The sequence below is a fragment of the Homarus americanus genome, unplaced genomic scaffold (genome assembly GCF_018991925.1).
Source record: "Homarus americanus isolate GMGI-L3 unplaced genomic scaffold, GMGI_Hamer_2.0 scaffold45698, whole genome shotgun sequence".
NCBI lineage: Eukaryota > Metazoa > Arthropoda > Malacostraca > Decapoda > Nephropidae > Homarus > Homarus americanus.
Genome location: NW_024735554.1, coordinates 959307 through 976731, shown reverse-complemented (window position 1 = coordinate 976731; position 17425 = coordinate 959307). Strand labels below are relative to the sequence as shown.

Sequence of the window (17425 nt, the reverse complement as noted above, 5' to 3'; positions counted from 1 at the left end):
TATATATATATATATATATATATATATATATATATATATATATATATATAAATCACTGTATATGTGATCTAGGTATATACCACAAGGAAAGAAGAAATCTACCGTGTTTCTTCTTTATATATATATATATATATATATATATATATATATATATATATATATATATATATATATATATATATATATGTGTGTGTGTGTGTGTGTGTTTGTGTATATATGTATGTATACATGAGTTTGACCTTTAATATCTATACATACTGTATATAAACACAAACACACATCTGTTTGACTCTCACTACAGAAGTGTGGTCAATTTCGATACCGAACAAAACAACTCATCAGTTCACTCATATGTCGGGTGTTGACGAGAAGAAATATAAACATAACATAGAACTGTGAGGGAAGGAGCCGCCATGATGAACAGCGTCTCCAGATAAATATAGTAATTATATATTCAAGTTATTACAATAATTAATATATACCAGCGTTAAGGTGATTATGCTTATCATGAAGCTCTGTGTTCACTGCGGCGATTAACAAACACATCCTTTCTCGCCGCTGGCGGCTTGATACGTAACGGGGGGGATGACAGGCGCTGGGTACTGCTGCCGTGTGTTTACCTCACATACAGATATAAACAAGTCACTCACTGAAATATCGCTTTAATTGTTTGACAGATTTCAACCTGGAATATTAATTTATGGTTCTAGTTTATATGTCGCGCTCTGATCACTCAACCAACACTCTTTTAACACCTTAAGAGGCCCTCGTGCCTCATGTCCATAGACGAGCTGGAAGGGCGAGAATCCTAGCGACTCTTGTTTACTGTCCCGAACAGCAAACAAAAGCAGGTCAACTCCCTCGTCCCAATCCTTCCCAGTCTCCAGACAGAAGGTGCGCAGCATGAGTTTTAGTGTCTGGTGAAATCTCTCTACCACCCCCTGTGACTGAGGGTGATAGGCCGAAGACCTCAACTGCCGGACTCCCAGGGTTTGCATTACCTGATTAAACAACCGGGAAGTAAAATTGGAACCCTGATCTGACTGCACCACTGTAGGAAGGCCTACTTGAGTGAAGAAGTGGGTTAAGGCTTTGATAACATTCTTCGCTGTGATGCGGCGCAAGGGAATGGCTTCAGGATAACGGGTTGCACAATCAATAATGGTTAGCAAGAACTGATGACCACGAGGGGTCTTAGGTAAGGGACCGACACAATCTATGACCACCTTACTAAAGGGCTCTTCAATGACTGGGATAGGCTGCAGAGGGAATGGTTTAACACTGGGGTTCGGTTTCCCCGCCACCTGACAATCATGGCAAGTGCGACAGTAAGAGCTGACGTCTTTCTTCATCCTAGGCCAAAAGAACTGGGATAAAATTTTTGCATAGGTCTTCCTAACTCCTAAATGACCACCCACCCCATCATGAGCGATACTAAGTATGTCCTGCCGCAAAGGTTTGGGAATAACAACTTGATGATGAACTAACCAAGGGTGATTGGCAGGAGAATTGGAGGGACGGAACTTCCGCATTAATACACCAGACCTAGTGTAGTAGCAATTTGATTCTTGCTCAGCTTCTGTTTCAGTAACTGACCTATTGAGAAAACCTACTAGCTCAGGATCCCCTGCTTGTAGCTCAATAAACTTACTCCTAGTGATGGGAGAGGAACCAAAACTAGTGACATCTGGGTTCCTATCTCCATCAGAACTAATCTGGAGGTTATCTGGTTGTGGGGAATCCTCAAAAAATTCACTGAGACCAAGATCAGTATGGTCCGGCTGGATAAGATTATCCTCGGACTTCTCACAGTCCTGGAGGGAAACTTCATCAACTTCACTAGTCTCTTCTACCTCTGTACTGCGGCTCATGCTACGGGTCACAGCACACGCAGGGAACAACCCTGGAAAGTCTACTTCTAACTGCACAGTATTATTCTCGGCAGTGGGACAAGATGAGATCACAACATTAGGGAACATCATGTCGCCAACGAGGTCATTTCCTATCAATAGAGAGACCCCTTCTACAGGTAAGCTATCTACTACTCCTAACGTGACATAGCCTGACTTTATGGATGACCGCAGGTACACTTGACAAAGGGGAATACGCGACCCACCGGTCAAACCGTTCACAAGCACCCAGCTACCAGTATAGCATGAATCCAGGAATGGAGCAGCTTCTTTAGTAACAAGAGATAAGGCTGAGCCTGTGTCTCTCAAGAGTTTAACAGAAATGGGTTGACTGAATTGATCCAAAGCTAAGGAACCAGGAGAACAAAATGGTTCAAAGGTTGATATCATAGAAGAGGGGGAAGCATTCAGGGCAACAGTCTGACTGAGGGCAGTGACACAGGGCTCCAATAATTTCTCCGATTGCTCGGCCACCCTGACCAAAAGAGTGGGGGATCCTTGGTGAGAGGAATTTCTTTTCTTTAACTTGAGACAGTCGCTGATGACATGTCCTGGCTTCTTACAGTACCTACAATTAGAGTTTCTCTCACCAGTAGGAGTAGATCCACCTGTCCCATGGACCATGGGCTCACCCGGGGTAGATGATGCAGAACCTGAGGGTCGGGTCGGTATGACAAGAGGCAGGGACCCCGATGTAGATGTTGGTGTGGGCCGCTTGAAGGAAGTGAAGGACTGGGACATGGGAGCATAAGACCTGGAATTTACATTTCTATTAGTTAAGGAATAATGGTCAGCCACTGGACCAGCATCAGCCAGGGTACAGATACCTCTCTGATCCAAGTGAGCTCGAATGTCGCCTGGGATACACTTTCTAACCTCCTCTAGCAGGATTAGTTCAACAAGCTTGTCATGTTCTACATGGGCAGACTCACTTTCAATGCACCTCCGACAAAGGACCTGTTTCTGCCTGAAGAACTCCACAAATGTTTGTTTGTCAGTCTTCCGGCAGTTACGGAACTGTTGCCGGTAGGGTTCAGGAACAAGTTTATAAGCGCTCAAAACCGCTGACTTAAGAAGAGCATAGTCTAGACATTGATCCTGAGAGAGGGCAGAAAACACATCTAATGCTTTACCAGTGAAAGATCTATAAATAAGTTGAGACCATTGAGAAACAGGCCACTTGTTAAGTCGGGCAATTTTCTCAAAAAGAGAGAAGAATTTGTCTGGTTCTTCCTCATTAAATTTAGGAACACTGTTGAGACATTTGTCTACACTGAATGTTGAAGTATTACTACCTTGAGCCAAACCTCGTTGTTTGAGAGTTTCCAGCTCCACCTCGAGTCTTTTGAGTTCAACTTGTAAGGCCAAATTACTTGGTGTAACAATTTCCTCTGAATTTCCCGACGGTTGGGCTATGATTTCATTGTCAATAAGGTAGTTGAGGACAGCCTCTTCTAACCTAGCCTTATTCATGGAAGAGCGGCCTTCTACTTCATAATAAGCAGCGAGGGATTGCCACTCTGCCTTAGTAAGCCCCTTCAGTACTTCGGCTGAAGGTGAAGCCAAAAAGCTTTCCAGGTCAAACATGTTGAATTCAAAATCGAGTAGCGAAAAAAAAGTAACCGTGGCAGCTAAGCTAACTAGCTAGCTAATTAGTAATATCAAAATGCAATCAACTGTGAAACACAGCAAGGGATTAACCAAACACCTGGTACACAAGATAAGGGTTAACTCACCAGTAGCTTAAGCAATAACAGGAGCAATATAAATGAACACTGTGAACACAGCAACTTGCATCCAAAAATACTTAGCGATGAAACAACACCTGGCGAGTAACAACACTTGATATGACACAACAATGGTGGTTAGCTCCCGAACACAGGCCCCCACTTGTCGCGATCCCAATATCCTTTATACTTGGGGAGTGAATCCTACCCCAAGTTATTAACAAATAATGGAACAAATAGGGAACACGGCAATAATTATCCTCACCAAAAACCTACTCAACTAAATGTACTTGAAAAAGTAAGAACAGTTGAAATAAGTGAATCACAAAAGGGAAGATAATTAATTAATTCAATTTATGTTCTAAAGGGAGTAATGACTAGCAAACATGAATTTAAGGGAATAAGTAAGTGTATAATAAAATAAGAGTGATGCCGGAAGGGCGAAAATATGCTGTAAGGAGTTAGACCAAACAAATATTACTTAACATTACTATATTACACAAGACATACGAAATATATATATATACAACAATCACTACAAAATGATTATCCCTACCAAACAGGAGATACCTTACCACCAGGATCCCTTCCTAGGCCTAACTAAACGTGTCACTAATACCTGATACCCCTAGGGCAGTGCAGAAGACTGGATAAAGCACTAGACAAGGGTCAAGGCTAGAGAACGAATGGACACGTCTAACCTATGCCACGGTTTTTCGCTACTGCCGAAGCGTGCCCACGCCGTGGAGGAGCGTCTCATATCACGTGATTCAGGACATTTGCTGGATATTTTATATAATTAATTAATATTACTCTTGAGTTGACTTAACAGAGTAAGACAATGATGCATATAAATAACATACAATTAACCTAAGTAACTAAGAACAATAATAATATAATAAGTACAATTAACAATTTATTAATAGCTTGTATGAAATGTAGGCGTGAACATATGCCTCACGCTATGCGAGTTCCCGAGCGCTACAGGCACGTGACATTATCTGTGAGGATTTAGTGTAGAGGCTGGTGGAGGGTCATCAACTCAGGCACCGCGGTATTGTGGCGCTCATTAACTCCCTAAGTATACCTTATTATTGTTGTCTGGGCAGATTTATTACTCAATGTTTATGTTGTTTTGTATATTCCATTTCCTTGGCGTTGTTTCTCTATGATAAATCTTAATATTATATCATATTTTTTCCGTTAGAAGGAAAACAAAATACCCAGTTGTTTACATTTCAGTATTTGGTAAAATAGAACGACGTAACAGTAGGTGTTTGTTTACAGTCTGTCAGGTAAGGCTGGAAAATAATAAGACCGTTCTGAAATGATAAAGAACTCTCTCCCTCCTGAAGAAACTCCATCACCAACACCACCATCGCTACCATCACCACCATCGCTACCATCACCACCATCAACGCCATTATCACCATCACCACCACCATCAACGCCATTATCATCATCACCACCATCAACACCATTATCACCATCACCACTACAATCGCTACCATCAATCTCAACACTATCACCACTACCAATACTATCATCACTACCAACACTATCACCACCATCACCACTACCACACACTACAATTATCCACTAACACGCACCACCATTACCACTACCACACACCACCCTCACCACTACCAGACACCACCATCACCACTACTTATACTTATAATGTATACAGCCTGAACAACATCAACCTAGAGAAGTCGACTTGTGAAAGAGACCTAGGGGTACTTGTAAGCCCGGACCTACGGCCTAGAAAACAGTGCGTTAATGTTCGAAATAAGGCAAAGAGTATTGGGTTTTATATCTAGAAGTGTAAGTAACAAGAGTGCAGAGGTCTTATTGCAACTATATCTTGCGCTAGTTAGGCCGCACCTCGATTATGCGGTTCAGTTCTGGTGCCCCTATTATAGAATGGATATAAATTCACTAGAGTCGGTGCAGCGAAGAATGACAAAAATGATTCAGGGACTTAGAAACCTTCCATATCAGGATAGGTTAAAGAAACTTAACTTGCATTCCCTAGAAAGACGAAGAGTGCGGGGAGATATGATAGAAGTATTTAAGTGGGTGAAAGGAATCAATAAAGGGGATATAGATAAAGTTCTTATAATATCCGAGCAGGATAGGACTCGGAGCAACGGATTCAAGTTGGATAAGTTTAGGTTTAGGAGGGAGATAGGAAGAAACTGGTTCACAAATAGGGTGGTGGACGAGTGGAACAAGCTTAGCAACTTTGTAGTAAGTGCGGGAACTCTGGAAAGTTTCAAAAGGAGGCTAGAGAGTGGTAGTAACTCTCGACAGGAGCTGCCATGCACAGGCCAACCGGCCTATTGCAGACTCCTTATTTTCTTATGTTCTTATGTTATACACCACCATCACCACTACCACACACCACCATCACCACCACCACACACCACCATCACCACTACCACACACCACATACACCACTACCACACACCACCATCACCACTACCACACACCACCACTACCACACACCACCACAACCACACACCACTACCATTACCACACACACACCACCATCACCACTACCACACACCACACACCACCACCACCATTACCATACACCACATACACCACTACCACACACCACCACTTCCACACACCACCATCACCACTACCACATACCACCATCACCACTACCACACACTACCGTCACCAAAAAACACACACACCACTAACACATACCACCATCACCACTACCACACACCACCATCACCATTACCATCATCATCACTACCACTACCTCCACCATCACCACTACAACACACCACTGCCATCATCATCACTACCACTACCTCCACCATCACCACTACCAATACCGCCACCCCCACTACTACCACTCAAGCCTCACCCTCAACAGGAGCGTCATGCCGTCAGAATTAATGATGTAGTATGACTTGAAGGATGCCCACTCCCTGTCCTGCATGCTGACACTCTCGACAATGATCCTCGGCAGCATATTCCTACCTCCTCCTCAAAACCCTCGAGGACGATGCTACCTCACTTGGTGAACCAATTCAAACTTGACTGAACTCTGACGAACTCCTGAAGATGAAGGCATTTAACAACACTGTAGGTGGTGGATGATCTGGCAGGTGGTGGTGGATGATCTAGCAGGAGGTGGTGGATGATCTGACAGGTGGTGGTGGTGGATGATCAAGCAGGTGGTGGCAGTGGATGATCTGACAGGTGGTGGTCTGTGGGTGATCTAGCAGGAGGTGGTGGATGATCTTGCAGAAGGTGATGGATGGTTTAGCAGGTGGTGGTGGTAGTGATTTAGCAGCAGGTGGTGGTGAACTAGCAGCAGGTGGTAGTGGTAGTGGATGATCTAGCGGGAGGTGGTGGTGGATGATCTAGCGGAAGGTGGTGGTGGATGATCCAGCGGGAGGTGGTGGTGGATGATCTAGCGGGAGGTGGTGGTGGATGATTTAACGGGAGGTGGTGGTGGATGATTTAACGGGAGGTGGTGGTGGATGATGATTCAGCAGGAGGTGGGTGGTGGATGACCTAACGGGAGGTGGTGATGGATGATCTAGCGAGAGGTGGTGGGGATGATCTTGGGGAGGTGATGGTGGATAATCTAACGGAGGTGGTGATGGATGCTCCAGCGGGAGGTGGTGGTGGATGATCTAGCGGGAGATGGTGGTGGATGATTTAACGGGAGGTGGTGGTGGATGATGAATCAGCAGGAGGTGGTGGTGGATGATCTGACGGAGGTGGTGGTGGATGATCTAGCGGGAGGTGGTGGTGGATGATCTAGCGGGAGGTGGTGGTGGATGATCTAACGGGCGGTGGTGGTGGATGATCTAACGGGAGGTGGTGGTGGATGATCTAGCGCGAGGTGGTGGTGGATGATCTAACGGGAGGTGGTGGTGGATGATCTAGCGGGAGGTGGTGGTGGATGATCTAACGGGAGGTGGTGGTGGATGGTCTAGCCTTGGGAGGTGGTGGTGGATGATCTGACGGAGGTGGTGGTGGATGATCTAACGGGAGGTCGTGTGGATGATCTAGCGAGAGGTGGTGGTGGATGATCTAGCGGAGGTGGTGGTGGATGATCTAACGGGAGGTCGTGGGATGATCTAACGGGAGGTGGTGGTGGATTATCTAGAGGGAGGTGGTGGTGGATGATCTAGTCGGAGGTGGTGCTGATGATCTAACGGGAGGGTGGTGGATGATCTAACGGGAGGTGGTGGTGGATGATCTAACGGGAGGTGGTGGTGGATGATCTAACGGGAGGTGGTGGTGGATGTTGATTCAGCAGGAGGTGGTGGAGGATGAGCTAACGGGAGGTGGTGGTGGATGATCTAGTCGGAGGTGGTGCTGATGATCTAACGGAGGTGGTGGTGGATCATCTAACGGGAGGTGGTGGTGGATGAGCTAACGGGAGGTGGTGGTGGATGATCTAGTCGGAGGTGGTGCTGGATGATCTAACGGAGGTGGTGGTGGATGATCTAACGGGAGGTGGTGGTGGATGATCTAGCGGGAGGTGGTGGTGGATGATCTAACGGGAGGTCGGGATGATCTAACGGGAGGTGGTGGTGGATTATCTAGAGGGAGGTGGTGGTGGATGATCTAGTCGGAGGTGGTGCTGGATGATCTAACGGGAGGTGGTGGTGGATGATCTAACGGGAGGTGGTGGTGGATGATCTAACGGGAGGTGGTGGTGGATGATGAGGTGGTGGTCATGATTCAGCAGGAGGTGGTGGTGGATGAGCTAACGGGAGGTGGTGGTGGATGATCTAATCGGAGGTGGTGCTGGATGATCTAACGGGAGGTGGTGGTGGATCATCTAACGGAGGTGGTGGTGGATGATGATTCAGCAGGAGGTGGTGGTGGATGAGCTAACGGGAGGTGGTGGTGGATGATCTAGTCGGAGGTGGTGCTGGATGATCTAACGGGAGGTGGTGGTGGATGATCTAACGGGAGGTGGTGGTGGATGATCTAACTGGAGGTGGTGGTGGATGATCTAACGGGAGGTGGTGGTGGATGATCTAACGGGAGGCGGTGGTGATGATCTAACTGGTGATGATCTAGTCGGAGGTGGTGGTGGATGATCTAACGGGAGGCGGTGGTGGATGATCTAACGGGAGGTGGTGGTGGATGATCTAGCAGGAGGTGGTGGTGGATGATCTAACGGGAGGTGGTGGTGGATGATGATTCAGCAGGAGGTGGTGGTGGATGAGCTAACGGGAGGTGGTGGTGGATGATCTAACAGGAGGTCGTGTGGATGATTGTTATGACACACCCTCTTGGACTACTGTGATATAATTGTGTCATGTCCTGGGCTCACACCGTCTCTTGCCCCCGTTTGTATGAGTCCCGGATTACCGGTCCATGGAGTTTTTCCTTTTGTATGAATAAAATCATCAAAAACTCTAACAAAACATGTAAATATAACCATGCGCATATTCATACATACATACATACGCAAGTAAATCACTGCAGGTGCGCGTGATACAGGTATATGCTGATAACCACAAGGAAAAAGTTAACACGAAGTTCCCAAGCGCTTTCGTGTAATTCACATCTTCAGGGGTGAATACAGACTGTACTCACCCCTGAAGATGTGAATTACACAAAAGCGCTTGGGAACTTCGTGTTTTCTTTTTCCTTGTGGTTATCAGCATATACATACATACATACATACATAATGGTTGCCCTTCCTATACAGGGAAGGCCGGCCCAAGGGCCGCTTAGGCGTGAATTTGTGTAGAAGCTGTCGTCAACACAACCACACCCTAAGTTAACGAGTCGCAAGAAGCCAGTGAAAAGGAATTGTCGGAGAGGACCGGACAACTCGCCAACTGCACTGGCAAACCATTACCCCGGGAAGACAGAGGCCAATGGCGTAAAGAAACTTGCCCATAGTTTCACCCTGTCTGGGGATCAAACCCGGGTCCACTTGCTACACACACACACACACACACCACTCACTGTCTTGTCAGCTTTCTCGATTACATATACCGCAATCTCGAGAAACGAAAAACGTCTGGAGCTGCCGCCTTCATTGATCTCACTAAAGCATTCGACCTAGTCGACCACAATTTAATCATCAACAAAGCTATTGACCTCGGGCTTCGGAGAAGTCTTATACCATGGCTTGCAGACTTCCTCAATGACCGACGCCAAGCTGTACGCTTCCGAGGGGTTGTCTCCACCTTTCAGTCACTCACCTGTGGCGTCCCCCAAGGCACCAAGATGGGACCACTCTGCTTCCTTATGCTTATCAGTGATGCCCTAAGAGAAACCCCTGCTAGCTGGAAATATGTCGACGACTCCACTATTGGGATCAGCGTCAACAATTCTGCTCCCGACTATACGGCCTTCAGGATTTATTGAACAATCTCCAAAACTGGGCCACCAACAACCACGTCACCATCAACCATACCAAGACCATGGTTATGCACAGCAACCTCTCCTCCGACATTGTCCCACCCCCTTCCATTACTTTAGGACCCAACACATTCCAGGTTGTAGATTCCACTAAGCTCCTCGGCGTCACCATAGACAACAAACTATATTGGAAACCACACGTCAGTGAAGTTGTCAAGTTCTCCAGTTTCCGTCTCCACCTCCTCCGCCGACTCAAGTCCCTCGGAGTTCCTGCACCCGAGCTCCTCAGTGTTTACTCAACATTCATACTTCCCAAACTCACCTATGCCTCCCCCACCTGGTCTTCCTCCCTAAATGCCACACAACGTTAACACCTAGAAAAAGTGCAAAAGAGGGTATGCAAGATTATTCTCTCCCCTTCCTACTCCACATATCAAGAAGCGCTCAACATACTGACCCTTTCGACTCTCACTGACCATCACCACGACCTCATCTGCAAATTTGGTAAGAAGCTTCTGCACCATCCTCGACACCGGCTCCTACTACCACCTGAGATCCCTAGCCCAAGAATTGCTGTACGACACCACAACCGCATCCAGCCCAAACGTGCACGAACTGATCGCAATAAGAACAGGCCAGTCCCAACCATTGTAAAATTTATCAATAACTTGTAATAAACCAGTGTATTCACTCCCAGTAAATCCTACTTCTTGCACTGTCACTATACTGAAATGCCCTGTAGTTTCAGCTTTTCCCCATCTAGTTACCATATATCTTATTTGTATCACTTATGTTACTTGTATATTATTTGTAAATCGGAACCCATTCCCCAATTATATAACTGTATATTTTCAGCCTTCTGGCTGCTATGCTCTTTCAATAAGCCGTTAATTATTATCATTATTATTTATTATTACACACACACATACACATACAAGATTAAAGCTTGTTATGCTGTGTACTATATTTTCTTAATCTTACTCACTCGTGTTACAGTCAGTTCCAGCGGGCCAAATTCTTCTCTGTCACCTCTGCGTTACTGACCCGTAGCCAGCGTAGGTTTGCTCTCTTTCGTCCTTGTATAAACTACTCTCCCATCACACAGGCGAAGAAGATCTCCAATGTGTTGACGAGCATTTGGAAAACTTGTACCTAACTCTGTCCCAACGAATTTGCATATGGCACATAATGTAATTTGGTGTAATATATATCAGATAAGAACATAAGAATGGAGGAAACTGCAGCGGGCCTATTGGCCCATACTGGGCAGTCCCGTTTACACCCAACCCCTATTGCTCATATAAGCATCCAACCTATGTTTGAAGCTATTCAGCGTATTCGAGTTAATGATGATATTTGGTAACTTGTTCCATTCATCCACTACTCTATTTCCAAACCAGTGTTTACCTATTTTATGCCTAAATCTAAATTTGTCTAATTTAAAACCATTGTTACGAGTTCGCTCCTGGTTGGATAGTTTAAGTACCTTTGTAATGTCCCCTTTGTTTAGCCCTGCCTTCCACTTATACACCTCTATCAGGTCGCCCCTCGCTCTACGTCTCTCGAGGGAGTGCAAATTAAGATGCTTTAACCTGTCTCTATACTCAAGGTTCCTAATGCCCAGGAATAGTCTTGTCATTCTCCTCTGAATTCTTTCCAAGGATTCTATATCCATTCTGTAATAAGGTGACCAGAACTGAACTGCGTAATCCAGGTGTGGTCTCACAAGAGCAAGATACAGTTTTAGGATGACCTCGCTAGTCTTGTAACTAACACTCCTTTGTATGAATCCAAGTACTTTATTAGCCTTGTTACGAGCAAAAACACATTGTTTACTTGGCTTAAGGTTAATACTTATCATTACTCCTAAATCTCTCTCGCAGTCGGATTTCTCTATGGCATCGTTGTTCATCTGGTATCTTGTTTCCCTGTTTACATCTCCTATATTGAGTACTTTACATTTGTCCACGTTGAAGTTCATCTGCCATTATTCAGACCATTCGAAAAATTTGTTTAGATCTTCCTGTAGTTTTGTGGAGTCCTCGTCAGATTCAATAACACGTCCTATTTTAGTGTCATCAGCAAATTTGCTTATGTTGCTGTCTATGCCGATATCTATGTCGTTTATGTATATAATAAATAATAATGGTCCAGGTACTGAGCCTTGGGGAACTCCACTTGTGACGTTGCTCCAATGGGACTTAGTGCTATTAATGCTCACACGCTGTTTCCTGTCCTGTAACAATGCCCTAATCCATTTAAGGATATTACCTTTGATGCCATGTGCTTCTACCTTTCTAATTAGTCTTTCGTGGGGTCTCTGTCGAAGGCTTTGCTAAAGTCGAGATATACCACATCATAATTGTGCCCCTCGTCCACCGATTCGAAAACTGATGAAAAGAATGTTAATAGATTAGTTAGACATGAACGTCCGCTTGTGAAGCCATGCTGGGAATCATTGATCAATAGGTGCTTCTCCAGGTGCTTTCGAATAGAGTTTGAAATGATTGCTTCCAGTAATTTGCCTACTATTGATGTTAGACTGATTGGACGGTAGTTAGAGGATAGTGATCTATCCCCCTTCCTGAAAATCGGTATTACATTCGCTATCCTCCAGGATTCTGGTACTACACCTGTTTTTAAGGACATGTTAAAGAACTTTGTTAAGGGCATACTAAGTTCTTCCTTACATTCCTTTAATACTCTGGCAAATATCTCATCGGGACCAGGTGACTTATTAGGCTTTAGTTTGTCAATTTGCTTATCAACATCGTTACTAGTCACTACTATCTCACTTAATTTGTTTTCTTCACTATCTCTGAATAGAGTCGGTGCCCCGGGTATCAAGTTTAAATTTTCGGTGGTGAAAACTGTTGAAAAATATTTATTCAAATTATTGCTCATTTCTCCGTCGTTATCAGTGAGCTGGCCGGAGTCTGACAGTATTGGTCCAATCTTTTCTCGTGTTTTAGTTTGATACATTTGGTAGAATCCTTTGGGATTTGTCTTCGCCTCCCTTGCTATCCTTACCTCATTATTCCTCTTGGCTTTCCTTATCTCGGTTTTAACCCTACTCGCCAATACCCTATAATAATCCCGGAGGTAAATTTCGCCACGATTTATCCTTCTACCTATAGCCTTCCTTTGGCCAATGATGTTCTTTAAATAGTTATTTATCCATTTAGGGTCTTTGTTGTCTGATCTGAGTTTTTTGTATGGTATGTTCTGCCTTTGTGCATTAACTAACTCACTATTTAGATTGTCGTGGAACTCGGCAATCTCGGATCTCGTTATCTGTCAGGTTCACTGCCAAGCGTGACACCCCCTCTTTCAGCTGCATCTTTAAACTGTCAAAGTTTGCCCTTCTGAAATCTGGTACTTTAGTGGAATTTTCCTTACGTCTGCCCTGAAAATCTAACTGGAATCTAATTTCTTTGTGATCGCTGTTTGCAAGTTCGTTCCCTACCTCGACATTGCTAATGAGGTTTTCTCTGTTTGACAGAAGTAAATCGAGTATATTATTACCCCGGGTGGGTTCGGTTATATGTTGACTTAGAAAACAGTCCTGGATCGTCTCGAGAAAATCCTCTAATTCTGAGTTACCTGTAAGGTCAGTCCAATCTATTTGGCCAAGGTTAAAGTCGCCTACTATACAGACTTTGTTGTGTATGGAAGCCCTGCGCATTTCATCCCAGATAAGTCGCTCATTGACTCTATCAAGATTGGGAGGTCTATATATTACTCCTGTGATTAATTTTTCCCTACCGTCGATTTATTCCATCCAAATTGTTTCTGTACTCCACTCAGTTTTTATATCCTTATTTATTTCACACTTCAGATTATCCCTAACATAGATTGCTACTCCTCCTCCTTTCCTTGTCTGCCTGTCGGTAGGGAACAGTTTGTAACCCGCAATTTGGTATTTGACCGGTAACTCACGTGTGTCTAGGTTGATCCATGTTTCAGTGAATGCTATTATATCGATTTTTTCGGTACATACCAAGGCCCTAATATCATCCATGTTGTTTCTCATACTTCTACTGTTCGTGTAGTATACATTTAAGTTAGTCGTGTTCTGAGTCTTCCCCTTACAGCGTTTAGTTTTAAACTCCCTGTCTAATTTAGTTTTGTTATCATTCCTAACACTATTTCCCTGTAATCTTTCACTTTGTTTACCCGCTCCCACTGCAGTCTCCTCCACCCCCTTGCTCATATGTTCTCCTAGCAGTTTAAAGTCTTCGATATCTTTTGAACTGCCCCCTCTAGAGCCCCAGCCAGGGTTGCTACTCCATCCCTAGCATAAAGGTCCCTTCTGCCGTAGAAGTTGTCCCAGTTGTCATTGAATGGGACTGATATTGACGGTCGTTGACACCAACTGCCCTTGACAACCATTCACTGCCAACTCTCCTTCTGGGCAGGACACCGCATGTGATAGGGATCCCTCCCTTAGATAGTTAGTCATAGTGAATAAAAAGTAGGGAGAGGATGTGTGAAGCATCATAGTAAGTATAGTGTTAATGTATTCATGTATAAAGCGTATGGTGTTTACAGTGTCCCCAGTTTACCAAACGAGATACACCACTATCTACCACAACACCATACACCCACACACTACACCACATTGACAAGGACAGTGTGGGCTGACAATACATCAACAATATTAATGGACTATGTAAACCAAAAACATAATTTCATGTAAATATATTTTAGACTCCACCATAACTCAATATTTAACACACGAATTATAATACAAAGTTGATGGTGTTTCCTGAAGCATACAGAGTATATTCTAGAGGAGCATAGTCTCTAGTGTAGTGTGAGGGATTATGTTGTGTGGTGCTGTGTAGTGTCGTATGGTGCACTGTTGTGTATTGATAAATAGTGTACTGCTGTGTAGTGTTATATGGTGTGCTGCTGTGTAGTGCTATATGGTGTACTGCTGTGTGGTGTTGTGTTGTGTTATATGGTGTACTGCTGCGTAGTGTTAAATAGTGTACTGCTGTGTGGTGTTGTGTAGTGTTATATGGTGTACTGCTGTGTAGTGTTATATGGTGTACTGCTGTGTGGTGTTGTGTAGTGTTGTATAGTGTACTGCTGTGTGGTGCAGTGTAGTGTTATATGGTGTACTGCTGTGTGGTGTTGTGTAGTGTTGTATAGTGTACTGCTGTGTGGTGCAGTGTAGTGTTATATGGTGTACTGCTGTGTAGCGTTATATGGTGTACTGTTGTGTAGTGTTATATGGTGTACTGCTGTGTAGTGTTATATGGCGTACTGATGTGTAGTGTTATATGGTGTACTGCTGCATTGTGTTATATAGTGTACTGCTGTGTAGTGTTATATGGTGCATTGCTGTGTAATGTTATATTGTGTACTGCTGTGTGGTGTTGTTTAGTGTTGTATAGTGTACTGCTGTGTGGTGCAGTGTAGTGTTATATGGTGTACTGCTGTGTGGTGCAGTGTCGTGTTATATTGTGTACTGCTGTGTAGTGCAGTGTCGTATTATATGGTGTACTGCTGTGTGGTGTTGTGTAGTGTTATATAGTGTATTGCTGTGTGGTGTTATGTAGTTTTATATAGTGTACTGCTGTGTGGTGTTGTGTAGTGTTATATAGTGTACTGCTGTGTAGTGTTATATGGTGTACTGCTGTGTAGTGTTATATAGTGTACTGCTGTGTGGTGTTGTGTAGTGTTATATAGTGTACTGCTGTGTAGTGTTATATAGTGTACTGCTGTGTAGTGTTATATAGTGTACTGCTGTGTGGTGTTGTGTAGTGTTATATAGTGTACTGCTGTGTAGTGTTATATGGTGTACTGCTGTGTGGTGTTGTTTAGTGTTGTATGGTATACTGCTGTGTAGTTTTATATGGTGTACTGCTGTGTGGTGTTGCGTAGTGTTATATAGTGTATTGCTGTGTGGTGTTATGTAGTTTTATATAGTGTACTGCTGTGTGGTGTTGTGTATATATAGTGTACTGCTGTGTAGTGTTATATGGTGTACTGCTGTGTAGTGTTATATAGTGTACTGCTGTGTGGTGTTGTGTAGTGTTATATAGTGTACTGCTGTGTAGTGTTATATAGTGTACTGCTGTGTAGTGTTATATAGTGTACTGCTGTGTGGTGTTGTGTAGTGTTATATAGTGTACTGCTGTGTAGTGTTATATGGTGTACTGCTGTGTGGTGTTGTTTAGTGTTGTATGGTATACTGCTGTGTAGTTTTATATGGTGTACTGCTGTGTGGTGTTGCGTAGTGTTATATAGTGTATTGCTGTGTGGTGTTATGTAGTGTTATATGGTGTACTGCTGTGTGGTGTTGTGTAGTGTTATATAGTGTACTGCTGTGTAGTGTTGTTTAGTGTTATATAGTGTATTGCTGTGTGGTGTTGTTTAGTGTTATATGGTGTACTGCTGTGTAGTGTTATATGGTGTACTGAGGTGTAGTGTTATATGGTGTACTGCTCTGTGGCGTTGTGTAGTGTTATATTGCGTACTGCTGTGTGGTGTTGTGAAGTCTATGGTGTACTGCTCTGTGATGCTGTGTTGTGTTATATGATTTACTGCTGTGTGGTGCTGTGTAGTGTTATATGGTGTACTGCTGTGTAGTGTGTAGTGTTATATGGTGTACTGCTGTGTAGTGTTGTATGGTGTACTGCTGTGTGGTGCTGTGTGGTGTTGTATAGTGTACTGATGGGTGGTGCTGGTGAAGTGTAGAGGAGGTCGCTGTGGTTGAGAGTAGTACATTGTTATTACTTCTTGCTAATACTACAAGCAAAGAGCTTAAATTAATGATAGCCTATAAGTAATTGTAAACAACAATGGTTACCTTTCATGTTTATGTTTTCGCCAGCAACACTTAACAGAGGTTCAATGACAAAAATGGTGGTGAACACAACTAAATATTCGATGGTGTTCAGAATACCTGTTGACCCCGGAGTGATTCGAACACCCAACCATCTGATCTGGAGTCAGACGCGCTACCATTGCGCCACGAAGGCGATGTGAACATGCTGTAATGAAGTTAATTGTGATTGATGTGTAGCGGGAGAGGTTGACAAGTGTGAGGTCAAGCACAACATGCTCCCACAAGTTTGGTGGATCCAGTTGTCCCTCACACTGTTTTTCGTGTATATTTGTGTCCATACTTTGTGAGTGTCTACACCTCTTATGTAGTTTAATATGTCTTTATGTGTCTGTATCCGTGTAGCAGACATCTATGACTCTGAAAATGTTGGTCAGTACCAAGGTAGTGTGTGTGTGTGTGGGGTTAGCGCACCTCGATTCCCACTCTAATCCACTCGCCGCGCAGGCCTTTACTCCCCAATCATCTCATTTCATCATCACCCTAAAAGTCCTGCGGTGATGGGAAGGGTTGGTCAGAGCAGGCCGAGGATGTGGCTGGGAGCATTCAGCCCTAACCTACAC

At 44.1% G+C, this 17425-nt stretch overlaps 1 non-coding gene across 1 annotated transcript; it reads right to left on the bottom strand.

Moving 5' to 3' along the window:
* Positions 1-16926: 16926 nt before the first annotated feature.
* Trnaw-cca lies at positions 16927-16998 on the bottom strand. Its single transcript has one exon. It is a non-coding gene; the product is annotated as a tRNA-Trp (tRNA).
* Positions 16999-17425: the final 427 nt, after the last annotated feature.